Here is a 15,365-nt window from a genome sequence, read left to right as displayed (position 1 = left end):
TCACATTGAATCTTTGTACTTTAGCATCTGGCAAAGAGGAATGAGTATGTTTAAAAATTAAAAGTAGTTAAAATGTCATGGATGTTTACAAGATAAAACAAACCTGATTTACCATATAACACAGGATTACTGGGCTGAAATAACTTTAAAAACCATTCATTTCTGACTTTGAAATTATAAAATATATGTGTGAAACTTTTACACAAAATTGACACAAACTTAATGTATAATTGGATTTCTCTAAAGTTGTGAATCAATATTTCAGTTTTTTTTAATATTTTTGTATAAATGATACTTACCAGCGCAGGATGGATAAATGAATGGAATTAGCCTGTCATCCCTGTCATATTGCCCATATTTGGAACAGCTATAGAAGGCAGGGCCTGCTCTCATTGGCTGTTGGTTGGGGTTATTACAGGTCACCCTACAGCTGGCTCCATTGGATGAACATATCCTTTGGCCTCCAACAGGGTTTTCCTGGAGTTGGTTAGGAAGATTTAAGGATCTACAATCTGACCCTAAAAGTAAAAGGCTTCAGTAAGTATACCTTATTAAGGTAAAGTAAGTAGTAAACTTTAATAAACTATCATACGATTCGGAAGTCATTATGTGCGAGTACGATTCGGCAGTCGTCATGTGCAAATTGGTTCATAAAGATGGTAGTTAATCGTGGCAATCCTATCCTATCAACAGGCAAATTTTTTAATTTTTTTTATGTATATTGTTGAGTGTGGGGCCAAGACTTCAGACAATAACTCACCTCCCATTTATTAACTTCAGAAAAAAGAACAACAACATAAGTTAAAGACTCGAAATGTTGAATATTTTATACAACTGTTCGTTTAAACACTGAGACAATACTGAAGCATGTCGTACTTACGTTTGATGAAGATTTTGTATGTACACATAGCAGCATTTCCATCCCTGTCAAGTCCTGCCGCAGAGACACCATACACACCCACGTCCAGCTGTACAGCTAAGTAGTAACAAATAGTTATTGAAGCTTTAAACAGCATTCTACACTTTACACTAACACTAACATAAAATAGTAAACAGTTACAGTGAAATGATGATCTGGAAAAACAGACCAAGATGGCGTACACCTCTTTGACTTAAGTTCCTTCTTAATAAAGTGAGTGTAGAAAAAAAATTGAAACAGAAAGACAAATATGTAAACTTAACATAGTGCAGTAGTTACTTTATTTACATATTTTTTTTTTTAACAGTTCTGTGACTCTACTAACCTCCTGGATACATATTCATAGTTGTGACAACAGATCGGTCAAACTGTTGTGTGGTCCAGACAGTATATCTATTCCGATCGAAGGTCACATACTGATCCTTGGGACAATATTTGACCGATACATAATTGGCCGCTGCAAAAAAAAAATAAAATGACAAATTTCTAATTTGCCTGTTACTGTACCGATCACATCAAAAGTGTGGGCTTATTACAGAACAGCGAAACATTATTGCAGTCGTTTGTTGGTTTATTAACAAGTTTGGTAGTTTTGCATGTAAAGCTGCTCAATGTTGTTTAAGTGGTCATTCAGTCTACCAATCATCCTAACCAATCAAACAGCAAGGATGTGGTCATGTGATCACATGACCATAAGTAGTTACCTTGATATCTACCAGGACAAGAATCCTGGGTAAGGCATCCACCCGGTGCTACTTCACTGTTGTAGTCTATGGTCAGTGGACCATGCTCAATATGGTAAATTACTGGATCATGAACCGTGTCCACTGGGATATATGACCCTCTCTTAGAGTACAGGTCATTTATCAGTACAGCTGCGTCTAGCTCCTTTCTGACTATAAACAGCCGACTAATTCGACCAATAATGCCATTTGATCTAACAATCTGATTGGTTGATTCATCATAAGTTCCTCCAATCACCAGCATTCCCCTACAATAAGGAAGATGTTCATCAGTGTCACAATGCCTAGTAACAGGAAGGTCGAGGAGATGGAAAACTTGTAACTAACCAATCAGACGCTATCTGTTTTTCTCTTTTGGATTATTATATACAATATGTATAAACTTATTGGGAAAATATATTTTCTCATATGCCATCCACAATTTTTTTTATTTTAATAAAAAAAATGTAAATCTAGAACACCAAACATCTCTCATTACTAAGCTGACTTAAGTGGTTAATAGTTTATTTTCTTTTAACTGCCTCATTTCAATCTCACAAGAACCGAAGTGGTGTTGATAAAAATTCAGTTTCTTAGGCTGTAAGGGTAGTAAATGATGGATGTTACTCACAATGGAGGGAGCCTAACATTGGAGCCAATAGAATCAGAGTTTCCATGTTTCATGTTGTCCACATACAAAGTTACACGACCGATTACTCCGCCATCCTCCAGGTCCTTCTCATTGTTCCATGTCACCACCAAGTGGTGCCACTGTCCATTCATCAGGTCCTGACTAATGCCATGGACAGACACACTATCACCAACCTGAGTGAGGACTGACTGACTCCTGATCAGAAACTGACTAAACAGTGATTTTGTGTTGTTTGGCCTGTAAAACATTGAAAAAAGGTTCAAGCTGCAAGCTTTAACCTAAAGATAACAAACAAAATAATTCCATTCCCTACACACAGCAGTAAAATATCTCAAACAATTAAATTGATCAGTTCCCTAAAACACCAGAAAAAAATATCTATCTTCTGATCTCACATTTTTCATTTTTGATAATTAGTATTTTTCTGCGAGGATATATGCTTGTTTAGGTAGTATTTCCATAAAAACAAGGAAAAACTTCACTTCAAAACTATTCACTCATCTCTCAGTTATATAAGTAGATGGTTATTTCAGTAGTGAAACATTGGAAAATCCACTTGATTATGACATGAATTCTTAAATATGTTTACCGATTACCTCCCATCCAAACGCCACGGAAAGACCACTTACCAAAGTCCATAGACAGAGACAATGTTTTTGTCACCCTCCGAGCGTTCAGAAAATCGGAACCACACTGATATGGACAGGGAGGTAGAGTTCAATGTAAAGAAAGCTTTAGTGTTCACGGTTTCACAGACCCTTGGATTTTGAAGGACAAAATCAAAATCATACTGGATATCTGAAAAAAGTAAAGCCATTAATAATATTTTATCTGAATTCAAGAAGAAAAATCTATCATCAATATTCATTGCATGGCTGAAATAGATGCCAAAAAAAAAATGCTTCAAACGAAACATGAATAGTAATGTTTTTTTTTAAGAATCAACCAAATAAATTTAGGTAACAAAGGTGAAAACTGGCAAATATTGACATTAAAGAGAACAGACTTGCAGCTGCTAAATCAATGCAGTCAGCAATACCTAAAAATTGTTTCCAAAAAATTGATGATACATCTCTAATCTGTCCAGAGAAACAATAGAACAGATGGATTTGTCAATATCTCTCTCCATTTTTAGCCAAAAGTATACACAGTAACATATGAAATCATTATAACAAGAGGCCCAATGGGCCTGCAGCACTCACCTGGTATATATATATATATATATCGACCAAATATCATGCCTCTAGGCCTTTTAGTTCACGAGAAGAAATCATATAAATGTTTTAACAAATTTGATCCCTGTGACCTTGAATATTAGTCAAGGTCAATTATTTCGCAAACTTTGTCGGGCTTCATCCTGGGGATATACCAGCTAAATATTAAAACATTTGGTCCATTGGGCCAGGTGAGCTAAAACCTAGACAATGTCTATAACATGAATGCCTTATATAATGTTTGCTTTCTGTGCACACCTGAATCTGATCAGGTATTTAACATGATGTTATGATGCTATAAACCAAATCTGTTGAAAGGCTCCTGAGATATGACATAGATTTTGGAATGAGATGGAATTGGATGGACAGACAGACATGCGTTGGTAACATTTTAAGATGATGGCATCAAATAATTGTCAAAGATATTTGTTAGCTATGGAGAACAATGAGCACAAGGTTAATGAGATTCAACAGTTAACAATTATCAACATGTAAAATGATGATACATGGGACTGTACCGACAGTAAAATGACGATGCATGGGACTGTACCGACAGTAAAATGACGATGCATGGGACTGTACCGACAGTAAAATGACGATGCATGGGACTGTACTGACAGTAAAATGATGATACATGGCACTGTACCGACAGTAAAATGACGATGCATGGGACTGTACCGACAGTAAAATGACGATGCATGGGACTGTACCGACAGTAAAATGACGATGCATGGGACTGTACCGACAGTAAAATGACGATGCATGGGACTGTACCGACAGTAAAATGACGATGCATGGGACTGTACCGACAGTAAAATGACGATGCATGGGACTGTACCGACAGTAAAATGACGATGCATGGGACTGTACCGACAGTAAAATGACGATGCATGGGACTGTACCGACAGTAAAATGACGATGCATGGGACTGTACCGACAGTAAAATGACGATACACGGGACTGTACCGACAGTAAAATGACGATGCACGGGACTGTACCGACAGTTAAATGACGATGCACGGGACTGTACCGACAGTAAAATGATGATGGGACTGTACCGACAGTAAAATGACGATGCATGGGACTGTACCGACAGTAAAATGACGATGCATGGGACTGTACCGACAGTAAAATGACGATGCAGGGGACTGTACCGACAGTAAAATGACGATGCATGGGACTGTACCGACAGTAAAATGACGATGCATGGGACTGTACCGACAGTAAAATGACGATGCATGGGACTGTACCGACAGTAAAATGACGATGCATGGGACTGTACCGACAGTAAAATGACGATGCATGGGACTGTACCGACAGTAAAATGACGATGCATGGGACTGTACCGACAGTAAAATGACGATGCATGGGACTGTACCGACAGTAAAATGACGCTGCATGGTTCTGTACCGTCCGTATCATGACTTTGCTTGGGACTGTAGAGACAGTAAAATGACGATGCATGGGACTGTACCGACAGTAAAATGACGATTGCATGGGACTGTACCGACAGTAAAATGATGATACATAGGACTGTACCGACAGTAAAATGACGATACATGGGACTGTACCGACAGTAAAATGACGATACATGGGACTGTACTGACAGTAAAATGATGATACATGGGACTGTACCGACAGTAAAATGATGATACATAGGACTGTACCGACAGTAAAATGATGATACATAGGACTGTACCGACAGTAAAATGACGATACATGGGACATGACGATACATAGGACTGTACCGACAGTAAAATGACGATACATAGGACTGTACTGACAGTAAAATGACGATACATAGGACTGTACCGACAGTAAAATGACGATACATAGGACTGTACCGACAGTAAAATGATGATACATAGGACTGTACTGACAGTAAAATGATGATACATGGGACTGTACTGACAGTAAAATGACATGATGTACTGACAGTAAAATGATGATGGGACTGTACCGACAGTAAAATGACATACATAAAAGTAAAATGACGATACATGGGACTGTACTGACAGTAAAATGACGATGCATGGGACTGTGACTGACTGTAGTAAAATGACGATACAACTGTACCGACAGTAAAATGACTGTACTGTACTGACAGTAAAATGATGATACATGGGACTGTACTGACAGTAAAATGATGATACATGGGACTGTACCGACAGTAAAATGATGATACATGGGACTGTACCGACAGTAAAATGACGATACATGGGACTGTACTGACAGTAAAATGACGATACATGGGACTGTACTGACAGTAAAATAATGATAGTAAAATGATGATACATGGGACTATACTGACAGTAAAATGATGATGCATGGGACTGTACTGACAGTAAAATGATGATACATGGGACTGTACCGACAGTAAAATGATGATACATGGGACTGTACTGACAGTAAAATGATGATACATAGGACTGTACTGACAGTAAAATGATGATACATGGGACTGTACTGACAGTAAAATGATGATACATGGGACTGTACTGACAGTAAAATGACGATACATAGGACTGTACCGACAGTAAAATGACGATACATAGGACTGTACCGACAGTAAAATGATGATACATGGGACTGTACTGACAGTAAAATGAAGATACATGGGACTGTACTGACAGTAAAATGATGATGCATAAAATGGACTGTACCGACAGTAAAATGACGATGCATGGGACTGTACCGACAGTAAAATGACGATGCATGGGACTGTACCGACAGTAAAATGACGATGCATGGGACTGTACCGACAGTAAAATGACGATGCATGGGACTGTACCGACAGTAAAATGACGATGCATGGGACTGTACCGACAGTAAAATGACGATGCATGGGACTGTACCGACAGTAAAATGACGATGCATGGGACTGTACCGACAGTAAAATGACGATGCATGGGACTGTACCGACAGTAAAATGACGATGCATGGGACTGTACCGACAGTAAAATGACGATGCATGGGACTGTACCGACAGTAAAATGACGATGCATGGGACTGTACCGACAGTAAAATGACGATGCATGGGACTGTACCGACAGTAAAATGACGATGCATGGGACTGTACCGACAGTAAAATGACGATGGGACTGTACCGACAGTAAAATGACGATGCACTGTACCGACAGTAAAATGACGATGCATGGGACTGTACCGACAGTAAAATGACGATGCATGGGACTGTACCGACAGTAAAATGACGATGCATGGGACTGTACCGACAGTAAAATGACGATGCATGGGACTGTACCGACAGTAAAATGACGATGCATGGGACTGTACTGACAGTAAAATGATCAATGATTCTTACCTTTATTACAGTTGAAGCCCAGTTTACCATTCGGACAAAGACACCTGTAACCATTGATCCCGTCCTCACAGAGGGCGCCACTAGCACAGGGATTACTTTCACACTTGTTAATATTCACATCACACTTCTCTCCTGAATATCCTTCAACAATCAAGGATAGACTTTGTTTCAAAATAAAAACATATGAATGAAAACAAGAGGCCCATAGAGCCTGAATAGCTCATCATGTTTCAGAAAACCGAAGCAAGATTTGTATTCTCAAAGAAAAATGTTTGACATTTCAAATGTTATCTTTATTTTGTTTCAATAAAAAATAATAAATAAAATTTGTCTCCGTAATCAATATCCAATCATATAAGTCCAGTGTTAAGGACAATTTCTGTCTCGATTCAAGCCTGGAATCAGAGCTAGATCAATTTTTATGCAACTAACTGGTTAATGAGGCTGCCTGTATAGGGTCTCACCTGAAGGGCAGCTACACTGTGTGCGTTTGTTTACCACATAGCACGTCCCTCCATTGTTGCATGTACCTGCCTCACAACGGACCTTTGGGTTGATACATCCAGTTCCTGTGTAATCTGTCACAATCAAAATTTGTTCTATATATTCTCAATGTTACAATATGTCACAAATGTAGACCCCCCCCCCCTAATTTAGTAGTGACTTTACATAGAAATATTAGATGATGGTTGAACAGAAGGTCTTTTATTACAACCACTTAGACTAGAGCATCATAGCAACTGAAGAATGTTCCCTGAAAATGACTTTATTGGATACAAAATTAAATCAAAGGGCAATAACTCTGTAATAAAGAAGTCCCAGTCCCTGAATTTGGTATAGTGCACAATATCTTCGTAAGATCAATGTATACACCAAGTTTCAATAACTCTTAATTTTGGAAAAGAATGTGATGGTTGTTGCACCCTCCACTTCTCCTTATTATCTATATACCTCTTAAAGAGCTTATGATATGCTCCGGACAAAATTATGATGGACGGATGAATGGACAGATGGACAAAATCGCTACTATATGCTGTCACCTTCATCAGACAAATGACCAGTGTGAAGCCTGATGACCACACTGTCACCTACATCAGACAAATGACCAGTGTGAAGCCTGATGACCACACTGACATAAACAATAAACAAGATGACAATAATTTCACAGGACTTTATGGCTGTTAGGTGTATAACGTATCGTACATAAATTTCTATTTAATATTTGATGTGTGAAATTATAGGAATGATGGAAATTTAAGATGAGTTTCAAATGGAAACAAATTTTAGATCCTTTATATCACATGACCAATTTATCAAGTGATTGTTGTAGAAAAATGATATATCTACACTGAACTAAGAATCATGCCTGCTCTATATCTATTGGTCTGCATTGTTACATCATAATACAATGTTACATTTCATTATCTGAGGAGATGTCAGAATAATTACAGGTAAGCTACATAATTACATATGTTTAATATACAAAAATATTACATGGGTATATTCACTGAAGAACAAGGCAATTAATGTGATTACTTCTTAGGTATAGAGAGGCTGAAAGTAGTGTGACAAGATGGCGAAAGGATTATAGTCGAGGCCGGTTGAATTGGTCTTCCATCATATTCATTGGGTAGTAACAACGTCAGGGTTTTCCATAATTTGTTAGTAGTAGGCTGTGTAGTGAAAGTAGGAGGCTGGCCTGCCGTGTATGTGTAGTCGTGTATGGAACATTATTACGGAACTGGATTGGTGTAGGCGGCCAAATGATCAAAGTAGCCGGTCAAATTGGCCGGCAACCGGCTCTTATGGAAAACCCTGAACGTACTAACCCACAAATGAAAATTGCATTTGATTTGGCCATGCATCATTCACCTGCACAAGGCCCATTGATTTCATCAGAAATATTGTAGTATAATAGTACTGACCTGGTGCACATTCACATGTGACACTGCCCCCCACATCCACAGAACATGTACTGTTGGGTCCGATACAATGGTTAGCAAGGCTACAGAGGTCATAGTTCACATCACAGTTCTTTCCGATAAAGTTGTAAGGACACCTGAAGATGAACATGACATTTGTACTAAATCTCAAACTTCTCTAAACTTTTAATTCAGTTGAATTACATGTATTGCCATACCTACTTAGACTCAATCAAGAAATGAATATGCACAGCCCATATCAAAACAGAAAAATCTGGCCGAATTAGACAGAAACCTGTTTGATATCTTAATTTACATTGGGTATGGAAGGTGTCTACAAAAGCCAATTTGAATATTTCAAAGAAATTTTTGCCAATTATCAAAATCCAACAAAATTTCAAGTTTTTGACTCCTAATTGGACCGTTGTAATGGAAACCTCTACTTTTCTCCTGATTTAAGTAGTGTTCATTCACAAAAAATTTGTTATAGCACTCAGGCTGTCCAGCACTTCTTGACAAAAAAATTAGGGCTAAATTTAGGGCTAAAATTACAAAATTTTAGGGCAAATTTAGGGCTAAAATCAGGAATTTTGTAACTAGAATAGGGAGTATAAAAGTATTAAACTGACTTACCTTTGCAAATTTGACAAAATAGAAACTAACATACAATGCCTTAATTGCAGGAAAGGTGTCTTCCAGGGTTTCAGTGTCCCAGCTGCTGTTGGCTGTGACCTTAATGATCACACCTCTGTCACTCAGTCACAACCAAAAACAATCTGGGTACATAGATCCACTGGTCAACTGCCTTTCATTGTCTACCCTGAATTAGAACTACAGACTACATTAAAATACATTTTAAGTATGAATTTAATGAAAACATTTTCAGTAAATTGTAAGAAATATTAAAAAAAAGTAGGAACTGAAGTGAAAAATTAGGGCTATTTTAGGAATTCCCTTTGAATTTTTCATTTTTTTTTTTAGGAATTTTAGCAAAACTGAAAAAAATTAGGATTTTTTAGGAATTTTAGGGATGCTGGACAGCCTGTAGTACTTAATTATTTTTGGAAAAGTGATCTTAACACAATATTGTTGTGTGTGGACATTGACGGAAAAGCAACATCGCAATGTACATTGATTGAATGATAGTTACACCACGGGTGTGATGATGGACGGTCCTAAGGTTTGTAGAAATTTCATAAAGATTTCAAAAATTTCTCACAGAATCTATTTAAATAAATGAAGAAATCCACCACATGTGGATTAAACACTTACACGCATGTGTAGTCCGTGACCCGATTGTAACATGTGTCAGAATTCTGACACGGATTGTCTCCACATTTGTCCAGCTCCTTCTCACAGTTCACACCTGTCAGGTGAGGGGCACACTTACAAATGTACGACACTCCCACAGGTACACAGGTACTGCCATGTTGACACGGATTACTGTCACAGGAATCTCCATTCTGGAAGATTTACATTTTTTAAAGACATAAGCTTTAGAATGAATCCCCAATCAATTCATTCACTCAATCAACCTTCCTTATTTTTGAAAAGGTAAATCAATTAAAAGACACACATTTCTTTTTAATTAAACTCAGGTGTTGTTACTTACAGAACATGTTTTGCCATAGAAATTGGCTTTACACTGGCAGTAGTAGTCATTAGCGAGGTTGAAGCACTGAACAGATTTCTCTGCATCACAAGGGCTTGAAGCACACTCGTCAATGTCCTCACAATTTTTGCCTGCGATTATCAATATACACAATTTAGATTACTTAATAATTATGTGAATTGATTTGTATCTCCAAAGGAAACTGTTAAACCAAAAAGGAGATTTCCAGGTGGAACTTTTACAAATAGACCTAAAACTAAAGTCTAGACACTGAAAATGCGGTTAGATTGAAGAATTTCCAAATTTTTTAAAAACAATTGAAAGTCATGAAAAGAAATATGATCATTATATTATCTTGAAGGGAACAGAATTTAATAAAATAATCTTGATCTGAATAATAATCAAAGTACTGAAAGTTCAGAAATGTGTGCAACTGATTTTTTGTGGATACTAAACATTCTCACCAAGTGCATCCTAATATCATCAAAATGCTGCCATTGATTTTAATCAATTGAAACAATAATGGAATTTTTAATCAACATTAAATTGCTGCCACACCAATCTTAGACCTCTAATAAGTTGAATTGATGGAATGTACTTGTGAATTTCAAAGACAAGAGAAAAAAAAAATGTTTCCCGTCAGTGTAACAGTATATTTAATTTATTTATGACAGGTACTTAAATCTAAGCAACACTTCAGTAACAGAAGTTATCTGATATATTCCAAGTTTGCAGAAGAAGCTAGAGACTTATTACCGGCCAAAGGTAAGAATTCTGATTTCAAATGGGCCATTCTATTTTCCAAAAACCCTGGACACATGATGAAGCAGATTTGTCACACTACCAAAATACTCGAACAAAGTGAGTTGGGTTCTAAATCATTCAAATTACTCAACATGATTGTTGTTGTGAGTGCTGGGTAATCTTGTTTCCTCTTTCAAGGTAGCGACAATGTTTTAGCATGAGCTTGTCAAATTCTCCTCCAACGTTTGTTTAAGACAGGAATATTATATTGGGTAACACAGCTGACTTTTCCTATTATTTTAATTTTTCTTCATCTAATGATCAGAAAAAAAAACATTTGGGATAAATTCTGTTCTTTATTTTGCAGGTTCACATTATTTCATACCATAACATCTTTCCTCATTTGGTATAACTTTATTTCGACTCTTCCAAAATGGAGTTTGAAGGGATACAATGATTAGTTCCACGAACATAACTTGAAAATTTTCTCGGACTATTTCTATTGAAAAGTTAATATGTTACATTGAAACAATTCAGTACCAGTAGGTATTTCTTTCGTGTACTTATCGTAGACTTCCTAATGTACCCCAACCATCATTACAACACCTTGAAATAGATACTTCAGTCTCTAATGCTTTAGTATGTGTAGACATCAAGAGTCTGCTTGAAAAAGACTGATTAATATGCAAATTAAGGAGCATATCTATGATACAAGCAAAATGCATATGTTAAATGTTAACATTTTGATGATAAAAAAAGGTTTATTAATCCCTATAGATCATTGAGAATGCAATGATTACTATTAAGGCCAATATTAATTAAATGTGTGCTGGCCAAAACTCATTTAGAGAATGCAATGATTACTATTAAGGCCAATATTAATTAAATGTGTGCTGGCCAAAACTCATTTAGAGAATGCAATGATTACTATTAAGGCCAATATTAATTAAATGTGTGCTTGCCAAAACTCATTTAGAGAATGCAATGATTACTATTAAGGCATATATTAATTAAATGTGTGTTTACCAAAAACTCAAGGCAGGTCTCTAAGTTTTGAGAATTGGCAGGAAAATCTTTTATTTACAAATACCACTTCAATGGCATAAGAAAATCCTTTAAATTTCAAAAAACCTTTGAAATACAATATTTTAGATTGTTTGGAAAAAAAATTACACTGATAATGTACATTTTCATTTGTAAATATTTCTTATGTTTATTCAAAAAAAGTAAAACGAACATAACTTTGAAGGTTCAAATTTTAGGAATTTTAAACGGAACAGCATTTAAAATGAAAAGATTTTAAACAATCCATATTTAATTTAAGGCATTTGATACAATAACTGGTTTCCATACTTTACCTATCGTTCCTGCAGGACAAGAACAGCTGTAGTCGTTGATCTTGATTTCACTACAAGTGCCACCATTCTTACACGGAAGACTAACACACTCGTTGTAGTCATAGCGACAGTCGAGTCCCCCGTAACCGGGAACACAGACACAGTAATACCGACCAACGCCGTTATAACAGGTTCCTCCGTTCTGACAAGGCGACATCGCACAGTAGTTATTCTTTTGACAAATACGACTCCCGTCTGTGGAAGAAGATTTTTAAGTGCAAAAGTGAGAAATTATACTGTTCAATTTGTTTTTCTTTTTTGGAAATATTTCAATTTTATCCTGACACTTTTTACACTGACTGCAATAAAATGATTGCACTGAAATATCTGTGTATTTTTTATATAGCAATTACTATGGATGCTCATAGTTGACACACTAATTTATCATTCACTTATTAGCCAAAAAGTAACACTGTCCAAAAAACTGACTTCACCAAACTGTAACAGTATGTATAATGTGATCACATGTATGGTTAAACCAACAAGTATATTTACATTAGCATATCTGAAAACTTTGAAATTATAAATATTCTGACCAATATATCATTTCCTTTACATTGAAATGACAGCTGAAGGTAGCATAGAAATTTGATAAAATTTGAAACAGAAATCGACTCAATCCCAACGAGCCTAATATCGGCCATTTTCTTGGCTTTATTTACCTTCTGTGTAGCCGTCTAAGCATCGACATACATGGCTTTCGTTGACATAAAATGGATAACAGTAGCTACGATCACCACACATTCCACTTATACATACAGCCTTCTGATCCCAGAACTGGCAGTACTCCCCTGTATACCCAGGGACACACCTACACGTGATGGTCAAATCGTCACAGACACCTCCATTCATACATTGGACAGAACTACAGTCAGCTATGAGAAACAACAGTGTGATGTGAGCCTTCAGATTAAAATCTGTCTGAGGTCAAATCCCACCTTCTTCCTTCTATGCTAATTAATATTTTCAAATAACAATGGAAATTTTACTTTCTTTGAAGTTATTACAAAAATATTAACATTATAATGCTATTTTTCTCAGTTCCTCTTAAACATTAAGTACCAGGTAAGGTATTTGAATTGCACAAATTTTCTGCTATTGAAATATGGAAAATTTAACTTTTTTGCATGTATCATACTTGTTAAAGATAAAATCTAGTGATGACTTACATGCACAGCTCCCCACAAAACTGTACTTGTTGATGGCTGGGTGGTAGGTACAGTAACTCTTCCGTGTTGTATGTGATCCGTCAGGGGAAGCACAAGTTAGGACAATGTACTCTCCATAATTCACTTGGGTGTGCAGAGAGTCTGGATGAACAGTGTTAGAGTCGCAGGTTACCTCTGTAAAATCCAATTTCAAAACATAAACAAAGGAAATATCCTGGGATGACACAGCAGAATAACAATGTACAGTCAAACCTGCCTATAAAGGTCGCCCAAGACAGAAGAGAAAAGTGACCTTTATAAAGAAGTGACTTTTATATAGAGGTGAACTTTATGTAGAGGTGACCTTATATAGAGATGACCTTTATATAGGGGTGACCTTTATATAGAATTGACTTTAATACAGAGGTGACCTTTATAGAGGTGAACTTTATATAGAGGTGAACTTTATATAGGGGTGACCTTTATATAGAGATGACCTTTATACAGAGGTGACTTTATATATGGGTAACCTTTACAGAGGTGAACTTTATATAGAGGTGACCTTTATACAGAGGTGACCTTTATAGAGGTGACCTTTATAGACATGAACTTTATATAGAGTTGACCTTTATACAGAGGTAAATCTATATAGAGATGACCTTTATACAGAGAGAAGATAGTAGCTGAAAATCTTAAGGTTATTGTGCAAAGTCAGGGTGTAATTTTATTGGAAGGAAAATTCCTTTTTTAGATAGAATTAAATGTCACAGCATGTGCTCAAAGACATACATGTACCTCATCTTTTTCTTCAGATATAATCTATTCAGGGGCTTTGTACACAAGTTTTTATATTAAAAATTGGTCATGGTAAACAGTGACCCATGACCTTTAAACTCTCCTGGCAGTGCTATGTTGTGATACAAGTACACAATAAAACTGACAAAACTGTTCATGAGTTTTATATCTGACCTTTAACCTTGACCAACGACCACAAAAATCTATATCAGATGAAGACCTTAGTGAGTTGATGCCATGCAGTGAACACAAAATAATTCTGTCCAGTGGTTAATGAGCTATCTTGCACACAATTTCATGGATTCATGAGCACACAGACATAGTGATTACTATCTCCCCTACTAATCCTAACTGGGGAGTTTGATAAGATGGAGGAATCTAACCTTCACATTCAGGTACAGGGGTGCTCCAGGTGCCATCTGCCTGACAGACTCTGGTGTGTGTTGGCAATCCTGTGCCCTTCATGGTATAACCAATGTTACATAAATAGGTCACTGTGTCCTTGTACAGGAAAATTGTCTTCAAAGTCAGTGCTCGACCATTCCTGTCAGATGTTCGGTAATCTGACATTGGCAGTGGACACTGCGTTGCTGAGGATAAATAAATAATTTGTATTCAATCATAAAATGGTGTTTTTTTTACATCTTTGATCATAGGTAGTGTTTTTTCATTTCAGTTAATATTATTCAAAATATCTTTCTATTTTATTTTATAGTTACAATCATATCTATACTATCTGATCTCTATCCAATATGAAACATACCATCTTCAATAAATGTTGTGCAAAGCTTGAAATTACTAAAGAATCTAGTACAGAAGACATATATGCTACAAAAATAGTTCAAGCCTTATGAAGCTAAATATGTAGGTCACAGTGTTCTATAGGAAATAGTATGGGATAAATATCCCCTAAACAAC

At 36.4% G+C, this 15,365-nt stretch overlaps 1 pseudogene; it reads right to left on the bottom strand.

The window, feature by feature from the left end:
• Positions 1-1,263, bottom strand: LOC132557741 (uncharacterized; annotated as a pseudogene).
• Positions 1,264-15,365: the final 14,102 nt, after the last annotated feature.

Source organism: Ylistrum balloti, unplaced genomic scaffold, assembly GCF_031769215.1.
Source record: "Ylistrum balloti isolate Yb309-2 unplaced genomic scaffold, AGI_CSIRO_Ybal_v1 Utg370714, whole genome shotgun sequence".
Classification (NCBI taxonomy): Eukaryota; Metazoa; Mollusca; class Bivalvia; order Pectinida; family Pectinidae; genus Ylistrum; species Ylistrum balloti.
Note: the sequence above shows the minus strand (reverse complement) of the source record. Positions and strands in the feature narration are given on the sequence as shown.